A 16,887-nucleotide genomic window follows, 5' to 3' on the forward strand; every position below is an offset into this window, starting at 1 on the left:
ATGACCCCTACCCCCTCCCCCACCCCATACCTCAAAGAACAATGAAGCACCTGTCGCGGTGTAGCAGAGTCTCCACCCCCAACTCAAGGTCGATGACCCTCCACCCCAATGGATCCCCATAAAACTACCCATCACCCCAAAAACTTTCAACTACCAACCCTCAACTAGAGGGTCTCCCCGCCCGTAGGTATCACTCCCCCCACCCCAGTCACCCCCAGGGCACTCACAGGAACACTCAGGCGCCTCCAACACGCAACCCCCCCACATATGACAGGGCCCCAACGCCTCCCAGGGCAGGACTCAAAGTCTATGGAGGCGAAGACAAGACAGAAACAAAGGCATCAACCGCATGTCACTCTATGTATTCAGGAGCCCTTAGACTGTTTCCCGGCTGCTCCCGCGTCCTTCTCCGAGGCCGTATATGACGTAGACCGCTGCCGCGACCTGGACCTCCAATTGTCGTTGCGCCGTGCTTCCCGGTGGACATCAAAAAAGAAGAAAGAAGAAAGAATGCCCCAACCCTCGTATCTTGATAAAGAAGAATCTATCAAATGGAGACCAAGTGCAACTTCATGAAACTTGGTACGGTACTTTTATTTATACCAATTATTCTTATTTTTTAAATTATTTTTTCAAAGTGATTTTATGTTTTAGCAAAAAAAGATAAACACAATTATACATTTATACAATATTTACAGTTCTAGCAACGAGACAATAAATCAAAGTAATATCACAAACACACAAGACAATATATACACAATATACACTTTCATCATTGTTTTGAAAATGAATTTCACAAATAAAGAAAACAAAGCAATGTGAAATCAAGAGCAAGGACGAAATTCCACCGTTTTTTACTTAATCATTCAATGATATAACTTGCTCTCGTGGATGTGCCGACGCGTTTCAGGTTCGAATGTATAGTTTTCGAACCCTCATCAGGGCTTTGTTATTCGTCTGTGTGAAACACAAAGCAATGATAAAAAATTTTGGTGAAAGCCTGTGAACCTCATTAAACTGCCTCTTATTATATGTTATATTTCAAGAGAAATTACCTGTATTTTTTCAAGCAGGGTTATCTTTTCATCTACACCTGGGGACGTTGCGTAAAGCCTTTAATTATAAAGCAAATGAAATATTGGTCATGTATCTGAGTTCTAATGGAATCCCAAACCCCAGTGTAGCGGATATATGGTTTATTTACCTCGCTGCACAGCGTCAGGAGTCTCATGGAGGGAGGGGATTGTGGCTGTCGAGCTGACCTAATCGAGACAGAAAGGAGCAATCATGTTTCCTGTTTGTTTACATTATTCATGGCAAATTGCCGAGGTTTCAATGGTCCCATACCTTACAACTGTTTAATCGAATGGGAGTGATTTGATCTGTGTACCTCACGCCGCTTCTGTGTGGGATATCCTGTTATAAAAATGAATATGAAGGCTAGTCAGTTACTCAAAGGGAGGACGCCATGTCAATTAGTTTCAGGCGGCCATATCGCATATTCGGCAAAATCATACCTTTAATGCTGTCCCGATTCCGATATTCCTTTTGGGATTGCTCACACTGTCACCTTCCGTTTCTAACGCACTAAACGGAAGAACGATAAAGAGGCTGTCAGAGGGATCACCCGTTTGTGCAATCACTCGAGCTGCGTGTCACACGAAGGGAGGGGGCGTGCATACCTTAATCCGTTCGTGAACTGCTCTCACTAGCTGCCTTCACCATCCGCATCTCGCTGAAGAGTGTGGTGGCGCGCGATGGCCATTTTGGTTATTTACCCAGAACCCTCAGTTTTTTGAGGGATTATGGGATATGTAGAAACAAAGGAGTTAGGTCCTAAATGGGACTGAGGGAGGAGCTGGACCATATACACTATTAGACATCAAAAAAGAATGCCCCAACCCTCGTATCTTGATAAAGAAGAATCTATCAAATGGAGACCAAGTGCAACTTCATGAAACTTGGTACGGTACTTTTATTTATACCAATTATTCTTATTTTTTAAATTATTTTTTCAAAGTGATTTTATGTTTTAGCAAAAAAAGAGAAACACAATTATACATTTATACAATATTTACAGTTCTAGCAACGAGACAATAAATCAAAGTAATATCACAAACACACAAGACAATATATACACAATATACACTTTCATCATTGTTTTGAAAATGAATTTCACAAATAAAGAAAACAAAGCAATGTGAAATCAAGAGCAAGAACGAAATTCCACCGTTTTTGACTTAATCATTCAATGATATACCTTGCTCTCGTGGATGTGCCGACGCGTTTCAGGTTCGAATGTATAGTTTTCGAACCCTCATCGGGGCTTTGTTATTCGTCTGTGTGAAACACAAAGCAATGATAAAAATGTTGGTGAAAGCCTGTGAACCTCATTAAACTGCCTCTTATTATATGTTATATTTCAAGAGAAATTACCTGTATTTTTTCAAGCAGGGTTATCTTTTCATCTACACCTGGGGACGTTGCTTAAAGCCTTTAATTCTAAAGCAAATGAAATATTGGTCATGTATCTGAGTTCTAATGGAATCCCAAACCCCAGTGCTTCCCGGTGGGGCGGGGCCTGTGACCCACCATGAGAGGAGTCCGAGTCCAACCCCGGAGGCGTATGCACCCTCACCGGCACAATTTCGTCAGTCCAAGTAAACATCTCCTCCGGGGAGTCAAAGAAGTGCGTGCGGGACTGATACACGACCCTCAGTCGGGCCGGATACAGAAGAGCATATTGTATTTTCAGATCGCGCAGCCGGGCCTTGGCCGCAGTAAATGACTGTCGTTGTTGCTGCACCATGCGGGTATAGTCTGGAAAAATTAGGACACGCTGGTTTTCATATAGCAATGGTTCCTTCACTCGGGCCTGCTTTAGGATCATGTCTCTGTCGTGGTAATTAAGGAGCTTAGCAATCACTGGCAGCAGTCGTGCCCCTTCTGGCGGCTTTTGCATGAGAGCCCTATGCGCCCGCTCAATTACAAAGCATCGGGATAGAGTATCAGGCGGAAGACAACTCTCGAGCCACCGCACCAAGAAGCCCTCCATGTCCCCTTCTCACAGCCCTCTGGCAGGCCAACAAAGCGGAGGTTATTGCGCCTGGCGCGCCCTTCTGCATCCTCCACACGAAGCGCCAGGCCCTTCTGAACAGATTCCAGACTGGCCACCTTGCGCTTAAGAGTGGTAATATCATCCTCTGCTCCAGAGATGCGTGTCTCGGCCTCGGCAATGCGAGAGACCGCATTCCGCAGATCCTGGCGCAGCAATGTAACATATGACCCCACTGCCCCTATCTTTGCATCCAAGATATCCCGGGATTGTGTGATGGCCGCCATAAGTGCCGCATTATCTGGGCCTGTATCATGAGGTCCACCGGAGGCCCCCGCATTACCACTGGGCCCCGTGAATTTGTCTATCGGGCCATGCTTAGGGGCTCCTCCACCACCTGCATGACTTTTCATGGCTGTCCAGGTGACCCCGCTCCAAGGCACACCGTCTGAACCCCGCAGATCGTAGTCAGCAGGTCGGCCCCAGCGCCCACCGTGGCACGATCCGACCGCCACTATGTCGGGCCAGGAGTCCCTCCACTACGTCCACGACCAAGAGCCCTTCCTGCCCGGGCACACCAATCCAAGGCCAGATGACACAACTCCGCCTGTGCACCCGAAACTGGGGCCCGTCAGCCCCCCGGTGTTCTGCTCCAACAGTGGTGGGGGGGGACCGGAATGATATAGATGGGGCGCGGTGGTCCAGCAACGGCCCCCTGCAAGCGCTCGCCAGGAGCAAGCCCCCAGCGCATCCACTAGTCCAATGCCGGGCCTCACGAAAATAAGAGGTCACCGGCTCCTACCCATAGCACAGGCCGCACTCTCCTCTGCCGTCTCCCAGAAGGCCACGTGGTGCTCCAGTGCCAGGGGCCCTCCAGCGAGCCGCTCGCTTCATAGAGGGAGGCCCCACTGCAGGATCAACGAGGGGAGGGCCACCCCGCTCCGATGGAATCGCCACCTCTCCAGGGCACGACTGTGCCGCACCTCCCCGCCGCTATGATGCAGCGCCGAACCAGCAGGCAATGGTCACGCCTGCCAGCAGGGACCCCAGGCACCCCCAAACCGCTCAGGGTCCAGCACGGTCCTCCGCCGCTGCTGCGGGCCCGCTGCTGCTCGTCCGTGCCCCGGGGGGCCACCGCACTCCTCCGGTCTGGGTCACCAAACTCGAGCACCCCGGCTGCTGCAGGCCACATAGGCCTCTCCGCTGGCGCTCACCGTCCCCCGGCCCCCGGGACACCAAAGCAGCCGAAAAGTCACTGGCGGGGGCCCGCAAACCCCCGATACAGGATGCCACCCTCGGGGTAACCGTAGAGTGGGGAAAACAGGATCTGTCGGCGGATAAACGGCCGGCGGGGACAGAGCTCAGCTAAGCTGCGTCCGCCATGCTGGCCTTCCAAACCACGCCCCCAAGGATTTCTGTTTTAAGGCCAAATTAAGGATATGTTCCTTAAGTGAGTAGGTGTGAAAATTTACGAGAATCTTTCGGGGCTTGGACCTTTGAGAGTTTCTTCTAAAGGGATCCCTGTGAATGCGTTGGATGTCAGTAGCCAATTCTTCGATTGATTGATCTAAGCATAATGACTCCTTCAAAAGTAAGGTTACGAATTGTTTAATATCTGACCCCTCAGGAATATTGAGGATACAGATATTACTACGTCTGGCGTTGTTTTCCAACGTTTCCATCCTCTCGGACAAAACCAGATCCTCCTTTTTAAGCTTAGTAATATCCTCTTTAGCCTGGTCTAGATATATCGATAATACAGCTACCGTTTCCTCCAATTTCGCTGTTCTTGCAGTGAGACCATCAATCTTATTGTCAAGGGATTCACAATAGTTTCTGATCTCCATCTGGTTAGCCGTGGACTCGTCAAAACCCTTCTTAATATCCATGGAAAGAGAAGCAAACATTAATTGTAAAGAGGCGGCAGTAATGCCAGTATTGATACCCTCAGTAACAGTGCTGGGAGGAGTACCAGTCCCCCCTTGTTGAGAGCCCCCTTGCTCGCCCTGCAGGTCTTCTACCCCCGCACCTGCACCTATGTCACCTATGACAGCTGCAATAGAAATGGAGGTATCACCATCAACCCTACTAAGTAGCTCCTCCGTCAACTGGGGTAACTGTGGCTCTGACTGTAACTGAGACATATCTGATGCCAAGCCCAAGAGTATTACGCTGCCTTCAACAGGCTCCGCTTCTCCAACACAAGGTGTTTCCATAAGACTGACCAAAGGCAAGCTAGGTGATGGCGAAGGTGGTGACTCTAATTCAGCAAGATCTTCGTTAGAAGTGGTCGCTCCCTGCTGCCCTTGCTGACTCCTGCCTTATTGTACCTGGTATCGTGTGCATTGCGCTGTGGATCTCATTAACGTGTGCATCGCGCTGCTGACCCTTTTAGCGCTTGAACGTGCCTGTAGCATTATTCTATTGTGTGCATTAACTTATTTCATTATTTTTGGCGCGCCTGCCTGCTAGCTCGACTGTGCCTGCATTTGCTCATTTTATCAGTGTGCCTGTGCTGCCTAGCCCGCATTGCTGCATCGTTGGTCTATTAATTGAAATTGACATAATCACTCTCTCCCAACCCGGTCTGCACTCGCGTTTTCAGCCGCCATTATCTGTGTTGTTGTTGTTTTGCCCGGAGCCCGCCCCCTCCACCACGCACCCGCCTCCCTGCTGCTCCTCCCTCCCACTAAGAGACTAGGTTTCTCCCGACCACCTAAGCGCTGTGACCGCCCTGACTTCGTTAGAAGTGGTCGCTCCCTGCTGCCCTTGCTGACTCCTGCCTTATTGTACCTGGTATCGTGTGCATTGCGCTGTGGATCTCATTAACGTGTGCATCGCGCTGCTGACCCTTTTAGCGCTTGAACGTGCCTGTAGCATTATTCTATTGTGTGCATTAACTTATTTCATTATTTTTGGCGCGCCTGCCTGCTAGCTCGACTGTGCCTGCATTTGCTCATTTTATCAGTGTGCCTGTGCTGCCTAGCCCGCATTGCTGCATCGTTGGTCTATTAATTGAAATTGACATAATCACTCTCTCCCAACCCGGTCTGCACTCGCGTTTTCAGCCGCCATTATCTGTGTTGTTGTTGTTTTGCCCGGAGCCCGCCCCCTCCACCACGCACCCGCCTCCCTGCTGCTCCTCCCTCGCCCCTCCCCTCCACTATCCGCATATGATAGATGAATACTAGCGCAGCGGTCTCGCGCAGCGGTCTCGCCGAAGGTGCGCCAAAGGTAAGCCCGTCTGCGCCCGTCCGCGCCTGGACCGCGCCCAGCGCCCCTCCCCCTGCTCTATGCCGCTCCCAACCCCCCAGAGTAACTTATGATGCCGCTACACTCCTCGCCCTCAACGCCGGATGCACTCCACTTTGCTGTGAAGCCACCCCAGGACGTACCCACGGCCCATTCTCCTGCCTCTCCTGTAAGTTCAACTGCGTCAGAACCCTCACCAAACACACTTCCTCCACACACAGCTCCGAACCCAACGACTTGAAATGCATCCTACTGAACACCCGCTCGGTCCACAGACATGCAACCGAACTCTGGGACCTAATCGACACTGCGTCACCTGACATCGCCTTCCTTACTGAAACATGGATGAATGCATCTTCTGCCCCCGACATCGCCATAGCCATACCGGACACTTACAAGATCATTAGAAAAGACCGCACCAATAAAAAAACTGGAGGAGGCATCGCCATCGTCCATAGAAACACCATCAAAATTACAACCAGTTCTGACGTCAATCTTGCAACCGCCGAACACCTCCACTTTCAGATCCACACCGCCCCCAGGACCACACTTAGAGGTACTCTCATTTACAGGCCCCCAGGCACCCGATCTCAATTCAGCGACGACATCACTGACTTCGTCAGCCCGCACGCCCTCGCCTCCGAGAACTACATTCTTCTAGGAGACCTCAACTACCACCTTGACAACATTCTCGACAACAACACCACCACCCTTCTGGACAACCTGTCTAATCTCGGACTCAAACAACTTGTTGACACCCCCACTCACATAGCCGGACACACGCTCGACCCTATCTTCACCTCCAGCAAGCACATCTCCTTTGATCATACTACAGCCCTCCACTGGACGGATCATAGCTGTGTTCACTTCAGCTACAAAACAACCCTGACCCACAATCGTCTACAACCCATTCCCCGAAGAAAATGGAACAAAATCACCACCGAACAACTCCTCACATCACTCAGCCAAAACACTCCCACCTTGGCAACGGACCCAGACCTAGCGGCCACCAACCTCAGGCAATGGATTACCCACAGTGCGGACGAACTAGCACCCCTGAAAAAACACCAGTTGAAATCATCCAGCAAAAAAGCTCCCTGGTTCAATGATGACCTTAAAAAATCCAAGAAGACATGCCGCACCCTGGAGAAGAATTGGAGAAAAGAACCAACTTCAGACAACATGGCCTCCCTCAAGACAGCCACCCGCAAACACCACCAACTGATCCGATCCGCCAAGAAATCAACACTTAAGGACCGTCTCGACAACAATTCTCATAACAGCAAGGAACTCTTCAATATCGTCAAAGAATTCACCAACCCTCCCGCAGCATCCAACGACATCACTAACTCCCAAGACCTCTGCGATGCGCTATCCTCCTTCTTCTACAACAAAATTGCCGACATCCACAACAGCTTCAAGAATACTCCCAATGACCAACTCACCCCACCCACTTCAGATCCCACCCCTCCAACTAACTACCTCAACTCCTGGAACCCAATCACCATTGAAGACACCATTCGCCTCATGAACTCAATCCACTCTGGCTCACCTTCTGACCCCTGCCCCCACTTCATCTTCAACAAAGCTGACTCCATCATCGCTCCCCAACTCCGCGATGTCATCAACTGCTCCTTCGACTCCGCCACCTTTCCAGAAATATGGAAACACGCCGAACTCAGCGCCCTTCTGAAAAAACCAACAGCAGACCCCTCAGATCTGAAAAACTACCGACCCATTTCCCTCCTCCCTTTCCCGGCCAAAGTCATTGAGAAAGCCGTCAATAGCCAACTAGCAGCCTTCCTTGAATCCAACAACTCCCTGGATCCCTCACAGAACGGCTTTCGAGCCAAACACAGCACCGAAACTGCCCTCATTGCGGCGACCGACGACATCCGAGCACTCCTGGACAACGGTGAAACAGTGGCCCTCATTCTACTCGACCTCTCCGCCGCCTTCGACACTGTCTGTCACAACACCCTCATACAACGCCTCAACAACATCGGCATACAAGGAAAAGCCTTGGACTGGATCATCTCATTCCTAGCCGGGAGAACACAGAGAGTCCGACTCCCCCCATTCTACTCAGAGCCCACCGAAGTCATCTGCGGCGTACCTCAAGGCTCCTCACTCAGTCCCACCCTCTTCAACGTCTACATGAGTCCCCTCGCCTCCATCGCACGTCAACACAACCTCAACATCATCTCCTACGCCGACGACACCCAGCTAATCCTTTCCCTCACCAAAGACCCCAACACCGCCAAAAACAACCTTCACGAAGGTATGAAAGAAGTAGCCGAATGGATGAAACAAAGCCGCTTAAAACTCAACTCAGACAAGACGGAGGTGCTCATCCTAGGATCCTCCCCCTCAGCTTGGGATGACTCCTGGTGGCCTTCCGCTTTGGGATCTGCGCCCACACCCACAGACCATGCACGTAACCTTGGCTTCATTCTAGACTCCTCCCTCTCAATGTCCAGACAAGTCAACGCCGTATCGTCCTCCTGCTTCAACGTCCTTCGCATTCTCAAAAAGATCTTCCGCTGGATCCCCCTCGAAACAAGAAAGACTGTCACCCATGCACTGGTCACGAGTCGACTGGACTATGGCAACACACTCTACGCCGGAATTACAACAAAATTGCAGAAAAAACTCCAGCGCATCCAAAACGCATCAGCGAGACTCATATTAGACATCCCACGCCAAGAGCACATCACCGGTCACTTAAAAAACCTCCACTGGCTTCCCGTCAACAAAAGAATTACTTTCCGCCTTCTTACCCACGCACACAAGGCCCTTTATAATCTAGGACCCGAATGCCTCAACACCCGACTGTCCTTCTACTATCCCACCCGCCAACTAAGATCATCCAATCAAGCCCTCGCCGCAGTCCCGCGCATCCGAAAAACCACCATGGGTGGCAGATCCTTCTCCTTCCTGGCTGCCAAGACCTGGAATTCACTCCCCACCCACCTCCGCCTTACCCAGAATCACATCTCCTTCAGAAAAGAACTGAAAACATGGCTATTCGATAAAAAGTAAACCCCTCCCTCCAGCGCCTTGAGACCCTCTGGGTGAGTAGTGCGCTTTATAAATACATGAACTTGAACTTGAACTTAAGGGGTCAGATATAACCCGATCCTCTGAAAGATCCAATACTTGTGGAACTGCTTTAAAGTATGACCGCAATGATGGCGTAATTTTAGACCCAAGATTCAACACTGTTTTAAGATTTTTTGCAGCTTTAGAGCTCCTTGCCCGTTTCGCTTTAACCTCTGTGCACAAATATGAGGAGGTCTTCTTTTTTACTGGACCTACATCAGGGCTCACAATGGAACCTAAAGACTCTGCCTTAGAGAGCGGACCGACCGTAGAGGCTGTACCAACGTTTCCGACACCTCTGTCTTCTTTCTTTTTGTGCCCACGTTTACCTTTCTGCCGAGATAGTTGGGGTGCCGCCGTTAGCGCTAAGGGAAATACAGAAACACTACCCTAACCGCACTGGTTTGTAGATTCCTCTGACGATACCACCTCTGTCCCCTCCGCCGCCACAGCAGAAACCGCCAGCACCTCCTCACACGCCTGAGGTCTAACGGAGCTGCTGCAGGAGACGTGCAGGAGACTTCGAAGTCTTCTGCCTCTCCTAAGCTCCAGGGCGGCCACGGACCAGAGCCCCAGACCCAACGGGGCCGTAGGCAGAGTGGAAAATACTGACTCCACTTCCTGCAGGCGATTAGGCGAAGGTGCTCTTGCGTGAGCACAGTACAATCGAAAACACATGAAAAGGGAAAACAGACTTCTTCGAGGTAAGGGAAAAAAAACGCGATGTATTTCCACACGCTGAAAATGCTCTTTGGATGTATGACGTTACAACGCATACTTTTACCACGCCTACCATTACCACGCAATTTTTACAACGCAGGATCCATTACAACGAAGTACCATTACCACGCAAGTATTTACAACGCATATACCTTTACAACGCATACAATTACAACGTAAGTATTGGTAAGTATATAATATTTTTTTAAATTTAATTTAATTAAAATTAAAATTAATATAATGTAATTTAATTTAATTTAATTTAATTTAATTAATTTAATTTAATTTAATTTAATTTAATTTATTTAATTTAATTTAATTTAATTTAATCAATTTAATTTAATTTAATTTAAATTTAATTATATTTAATTTTTACCCTGTACCCTTTTACCCAAAAACCCAAAACTGACCCTGAACCCTAAAAATACCCCTTTACCCAAAAACCCAAAACTGACCCTGAACCCTAAAAATACCCCTTTACCCAAAAACTCAAAACTGACCCTAAACCCTAAAAATACCCCTTTACCCAAAAACCCAACACTAATCCTGAACCCTAAAAATACCCCTTTACCCTAAAACCCAAAACTGACCCTGAACCCTAAAAATACCCCTTTACCCAAAAACCCAAAACTGACCCTAAACCCTAAAAATACCCCTTTACCCAAAAACCCAAAACTAATCCTGAACCCTAAAAATACCCCTTTACCCAAAAACCCAAAACTGACCCTGAACCCTAAAAATACCCCTTTACCCAAAAACTGAAAACTGACCCTGAACCTTAAAAATACCCCTTTACCCAAAAATTGAAAACTGACCCTGAACCCTAAAAATACCCCTTTACCCAAAAACTGAAAACTGACCCTGAACCCTAAAAATACCCCTTTACCCAAAAACTGAAAACTGACCCTAAACCCTAAAAATACCCCTTTACCCAAAAACTGAAAACTGACCCTGAACCCTAAAAATACCCCTTTACCCAAAAACTGAAAACTGACCCTAAACCCTAAAAATACCCCTTTACCCAAAAACTGAAAACTGACCCTAAACCCTAAAAATACCCCTTTACCCAAAAACTGAAAACTGACCCTGAACCCTAAAAATACCCCTTTACCCAAAAACCCAAAACTGAGCCTGAACCCTAAAAATACCCCTTTACCAAAAAAAACCAAAACTGACCCTGAACCCTAAAAATACCCCTTTACCCAAAAACCCAAATAATATTTTTAATAAAATAATATACTTACCAATACTTACGTTGTAATGGTATGCGTTGTAAAAGTACCTGCGTTGTAAATACATGCGTGGTAATGGTATGCGTTGTAATGGATCCTGCGTTGTAAAAAATGCGTGGTAATGGTAGGTCGTTGTAAAAGTTGCGTTGTAAAGGTTGTATACCTGCTCTTTTCAATCGGCACCGCACTTTCCTAAAAACTTTGTCTTCGTCTTCCTCACAATCCAGGAGTCTTTACATCAATTAACCCTCAAATGTTATATCCATAGCGCCGGTGAAAGTAGGATAAAGCAGCCTCTAGCAGGAGCTCAGACTCGGAGCACCACGGCAGCTCAGCAGGCTGCCACCATGTTTCCCCTCGTCCCCAAGTGACCCAGGTATACTGATGTATTATAGTTTGATTAAATTATCTAAGGAGGTCTTCAAGTAACATTAAACATGTATCGTTTGTGGCCCAGAAAAAGCACTCCCCTGGGTGTCAAAAGAGCACAATTATGGTAACAACTCTTGAGGTGTTATTTCTCTGCATAGGAAGAAGCATAGCTTACTAACTTAACATTGCAATGCAATTCTCATGCCTATGGGTAGGATCTCTGTCAGGGCACTAAAGAATCAGTCTGGTCTGAGCACCCCAAACTAGTACTTGGTTAACAGGCACAACTCTAGTACAAAAACATGTATGGTTGCGTATATAAGCTGCTTGAGGTGTGAGGTATTAGAAAAATAGTGTAGTTCTCTAAATCATCCAACAGTCTATGCATCCGGCATAAGTCTGGTACAAAATGTGATGCCAAGTTTGTCGGGAGAGTGAATCATGTTTTCGTTTTGTTGGAGTGAGAGTGTTCAATCGTGTGGTCTGAGAACTCGTCAAGGACATTAGACTTGTCTTTGAAGGCCTCGCTGGTATGGTATTTGCCCCTCGCCAGTACTTTCAATTTGCTGAGCCTGCAAAGGAAAATTGTAGTCTCATGTCTCTTAGCTGATTTCGGAGTGCCAGGAAGCCTTTCCTTGTGCCAACAACAACATTAAAAGCACTAAAAGGAAGATAACCAGCCTTACTCTATCTCATTACTTAAGGTCATACAAGCAAAACTCCTACCAACAATAACATGAGAGTGAACCACTGCCAGGGAGAGATGCAATCACCTTGGAAAGGATCAACATGGGAGCGTACAGAATGAGCTTGGGCCTCCCCAAATGTAGCTCTCCTTCGCATACAACACTGGAATTCAGTTTCCCATGACAAAATACAGCCAGAAGGGGGTCATACATAAAATGCTAGCATAACTTCAAGTGTGCGGTGCTGAACACATTAAACTTGCATTTATGGCTTTAGCTGACCACTAGAGATAACTCCCCAGCAAGAGCCTAACTCTATGACTCCTCAACACAACTAAACTTACAGGCCCTTTGGGAAAAATCTGCAACCCATGAAAGTTACAACAGTTTTGTGAATATTTGGCAAGCAGGGCTCACAGCTGGTTGGTCCTGAACAACTATGTTGCAGTAACTCCACAACCTTACTTTCACAGGCATTTCTCAGGGTCAGTGAATAAATTTCGGAGATACCGCATGGGCAATTTATCTACGCCCCTACATCAACCACACTGGAAACTGAGCTCAATAAACCCTGATAGATATATATATGATGGTTCTGGTATGTTTCCATCCAGCAAATCTGCAACTAATCTGTTGTTTTGTGAGGTACAAAGACATAGAAGGAAAGGAATTTGATGAACTGGCAACACACAATTAAAGCCTCAACACTCTGAATGGTACCTGTTTGCTTTTATAAAGGCACTCTAGAACTCTAAGGCTATTTCTGGTACTCAGAACAGGGTTGATTGTTACATGATGCAACTTTTAAAAGTTCTGTAAAATTGCCTCATGGGATGTTTTAATAACTTATAAAGTCTCCATGACATTGTGTTTTTACAAAGGAACCTCACACTTTTAACTTCTGTAAAAGTGCTGCATGGGAAGTCTTTTCTGCTTACAATGACTATGGCATTATGTTTTTACAAAGGAACCTTGCACTTTGTTGACTTCCCATGAGTTTTACAGCAGAGTTGAATCCCATATAATGCCTTATTTTCAAATCTCAGTAATATTATCCCCAAGAGATGAATCACTGCCCTACGAAGTTTTTAACCGTGATCTTTTGCATTTTATCTTGTTCATGCCCATTTTTACAATACGTGTACTTGATATGTAAAGGTTTTTATTAACCATTCAATAAATACTTACTTACTTATGCCAACATTGTTTTTAAAATATTTTTTGCCACATATATTTTGAGGCCATTCCAGCTGACGTGGGTATTCTTATGCATGTAGGCCAGTATCGCCTCAGTGTGCTGGAATCATAAAAGTTTGCAAACTATTGGTCTTATTGGGCTTTTGTTATGTGGTTTGAATTTTGAGACTTTAGGAGCCCTTTCTAGTTCTAAGCTACTGTTGCATTTCAGACCAGTAACCTGAGGAAGTCAGTTTTCTACTAATAATACACAGGAGCCCGATGATTTCTCTGTGCCTCTGAGGATTTCGAGTAATACTTGGATTTTCCCTCCTGTTGCAGTCTTCCAGGTCAGCTATATCTTTTTTCATAGCTCTCGTCCACAATGGAAGAGATTGCAAACCCTTGTATACAGAGTAGTAGTGTCTTCCACTGAATTGATTTTATGTTCTACCTCTGATATTTTATTATTGATAGCAGGAATGTCCGTTCTTATTGCAGTCATCTCAAGATGTATTGAGTCCATGTTTTGCTTCGTTGATTTTACAAGGTCATTAACATCCGCTAGCTTTTTCATTATTATGTCCACAGTGCTGTTAATATCCGATTTGTTTTTAATAGATGAGTCCAGTAAAGGTGGTTCGGCTATTGAACATTTAAAATGGGGTTTGGATTCCTTATCTGCCATTTTAGTGGAGCTGGAAGACGGTGATTGGTATATCAAGAGATGTATTCTTGTTGATGTGGTTCTTTAAATTTTAGCATGATACTACAAATGTGGTTTTGTGCCTATATGTATGGGAGGACACTATTTAAACTTTGTGGCTAGGCTACACACGTGCAGTATTACGTAGATGATGTAACAGCATGTTAGAGGCAGAACAAGGCAGAGAACAGGGCACCGTTATATTAGCTTATCAAAGGCTCAGGGGTCAACTCCCCAAATCACCTCCGGGGACCCCCTAAGTTATCTGTTGGTCAATATGCAGATGGTCCTTAAGATTTTTCTTCAAAACAGATAAGAGAAGCGTGTCGTCTTGTATGATTCTCTTGGGGTAAAGGTCTCACTTGGCTAATATGACTAGAGATTTTTACCCCTGTGATACTGCTGGTGGAGAATAAGCCAGTATGGTTATTCAATTCAATCAGCTTTATTCGGTTATAAAAATAATCATCATCAAAGCACATTAGAATATGAACCACAATTTATAAATAAACCAATTTGCAAAATTCATATAAAAACAATACACAACAAAGACAGATAGAATTTAAAAATTTGATTACATCATGATTGAATTTCTACATTTGAAAAACATTCTTTAAAAATATTAAAACTGAAAATCAACTGTTCCCCTAATATTTGTATAAACAGTAAAGCGGAGCTCTAGTAAGGAGACATTGCAATTTTCATCGTGCTGCATTCTGTGCTTAATATTGTTGCAGGCGCGCTGCGCTTTGTATTTTAAATTACCGTTTTTTCTATCTTTGTTACTTTATTTTATTCTGCCCCTGTTTTTATTGCCGCCGCCGCGCCCACACACTTACATCATAATTGGGCCCCCCACCGCTTCTAGAGCGGAGTTAATCGCATTTTGGCTGCTTACTCGTGGCGCCTGGCCGCCATATTGGGGCTGCTGTCCTTCCAGCGCTCCTCCGGATCCAGCGCTCTAGTGCTCCGGTTGGAGACCAGGTGAGGCTGCATTTAAGGCGAGCTGGCAGTGCAGCTCGTCCTCTAGTAAGGAGACATTGCAATTTTCATCGTGCTGCATTCTGTGCTTAATATTGTTGCAGGCGCGCTGCGCTTTGTATTTTAAATTACCGTTTTTTCTATCTTTGTTACTTTATTTTATTCTGCCCCTGTTTTTATTGCCGCCGCCGCGCCCACACACTTACATCATAATTGGGCCCCCCACCACTTCTAGAGCGGGGTTAATCGCATTTTGGCTGCTTACTCGTGGCGCCTGGCCGCCATATTGGGGCTGCTGTCCTTCCAGCGCTCCTCCAGGTCCAGCGCTCTAGTGCTCCGGTTGGAGACCAGGTGAGGCTGCATTTAAGGCGAGCTGGCAGTGCAGCTCGTCCTCTAGTAAGGAGACATTGCAATTTTCATCGTGCTGCATTCTGTGCTTAATATTGTTGCAGGCGCGCTGCGCTTTGTATTTTAAATTACCGTTTTTTCTATCTTTGTTACTTTATTTTATTCTGCCCCTGTTTTTATTGCCGCCGCCGCGCCCACACACTTACATCATAATTGGGCCCCCCACCGCTTCTAGAGCGGAGTTAATCGCATTTTGGCTGCTTACTCGTGGCGCCTGGCCGCCATATTGGGGCTGCTGTCCTTCCAGCGCTCCTCCGGATCCAGCGCTCTAGTGCTCCGGTTGGAGACCAGGTAAGGCTGCATTTAAAGCTCGCTTCCCTTCGCGCAGCGGAGACGCGCAGCGGTGGCGCCTGACTCGCGCCTGAGTCAAGCCAGAGTCCTGCCCGTCAGCGTCCCGGAGGCGTTCGGGGCAGCGGGTGGGGCTCTGATACCAGGTATGTGTCCTCCCGGGTCACCTGTGTTGCAATATACCTCTGGGGAGCTTCGCTCTCTCGACAATCTAGCTACTGGCTGTTGCACGGTCTTCCCCGGACGTCACCGAGGTAAGTCCTACTGCCCTGGCTGTGGCTGGCGCCCCAACCGCGCTCAGTTATTGCTTTCCAACAATAACATCGTCAGTGTTGGATATCTCTGCATGCTATTAAACACCAGGTCGGAGGGTAGACACGCACAAGACATATTTGAGCTTCTAGATACGGTGAAGCCACTTTGTCTTATGCTTACTGAGACGTGGTGGGGTGAATTTTCCAACCCAGATGTCGCTACGGCTATCCCGCCTGATTATAACATCTTCAGGAAGGATAGAGCTAAGGGAAGGGGTGGCGGTGTGGCACTGGTGGTGAAGAAGGGCATGCCCTGTGCTATTTTGTCAGTGGAGGATATCCGCGGCTCGGAGTCCCTTGCTTTTTCTATCACTTTGTCTCCGCATCAATCAGTTAAGGGATTGTTGATTTATAGGCCGCCGGGTCCACCCGGAATGTTCTTTGAAGATCTTGATTCCGTGTTGTTGGGGCTGGCCTTGAAAGCGGATCACTGCATCGTGGCGGGGGATTTCAACTTCCGGATGGATGACCCATCGGACCCTGCCGCTATTAAACTTTCTGAGGTTATGGCCCCGCTGGGACTGCTCCCGCATCTGCACGGGCTTACGCATGACAAGGGGCACACTCTTGACCAGGTATTCTCATCATCCCCTCT

General features: G+C 47.2%; 1 long non-coding RNA gene across 1 annotated transcript; it reads right to left on the bottom strand.

Annotated features, from left to right (window-relative positions):
* Positions 1-1,055: 1,055 nt before the first annotated feature.
* Positions 1,056-1,418, bottom strand: LOC144824967 (uncharacterized). Its single transcript, XR_013609209.1, has 3 exons — positions 1,348-1,418; positions 1,205-1,262; positions 1,056-1,113 (listed from the first exon to the last, which is right to left on the bottom strand). It is a non-coding gene; the product is annotated as an uncharacterized LOC144824967 (long non-coding RNA).
* Positions 1,419-16,887: the final 15,469 nt, after the last annotated feature.

The sequence above is a fragment of the Lissotriton helveticus genome, chromosome 3_1 (assembly GCF_964261635.1).
Source record: "Lissotriton helveticus chromosome 3_1, aLisHel1.1, whole genome shotgun sequence".
Lineage (NCBI taxonomy): Eukaryota > Metazoa > Chordata > Amphibia > Caudata > Salamandridae > Lissotriton > Lissotriton helveticus.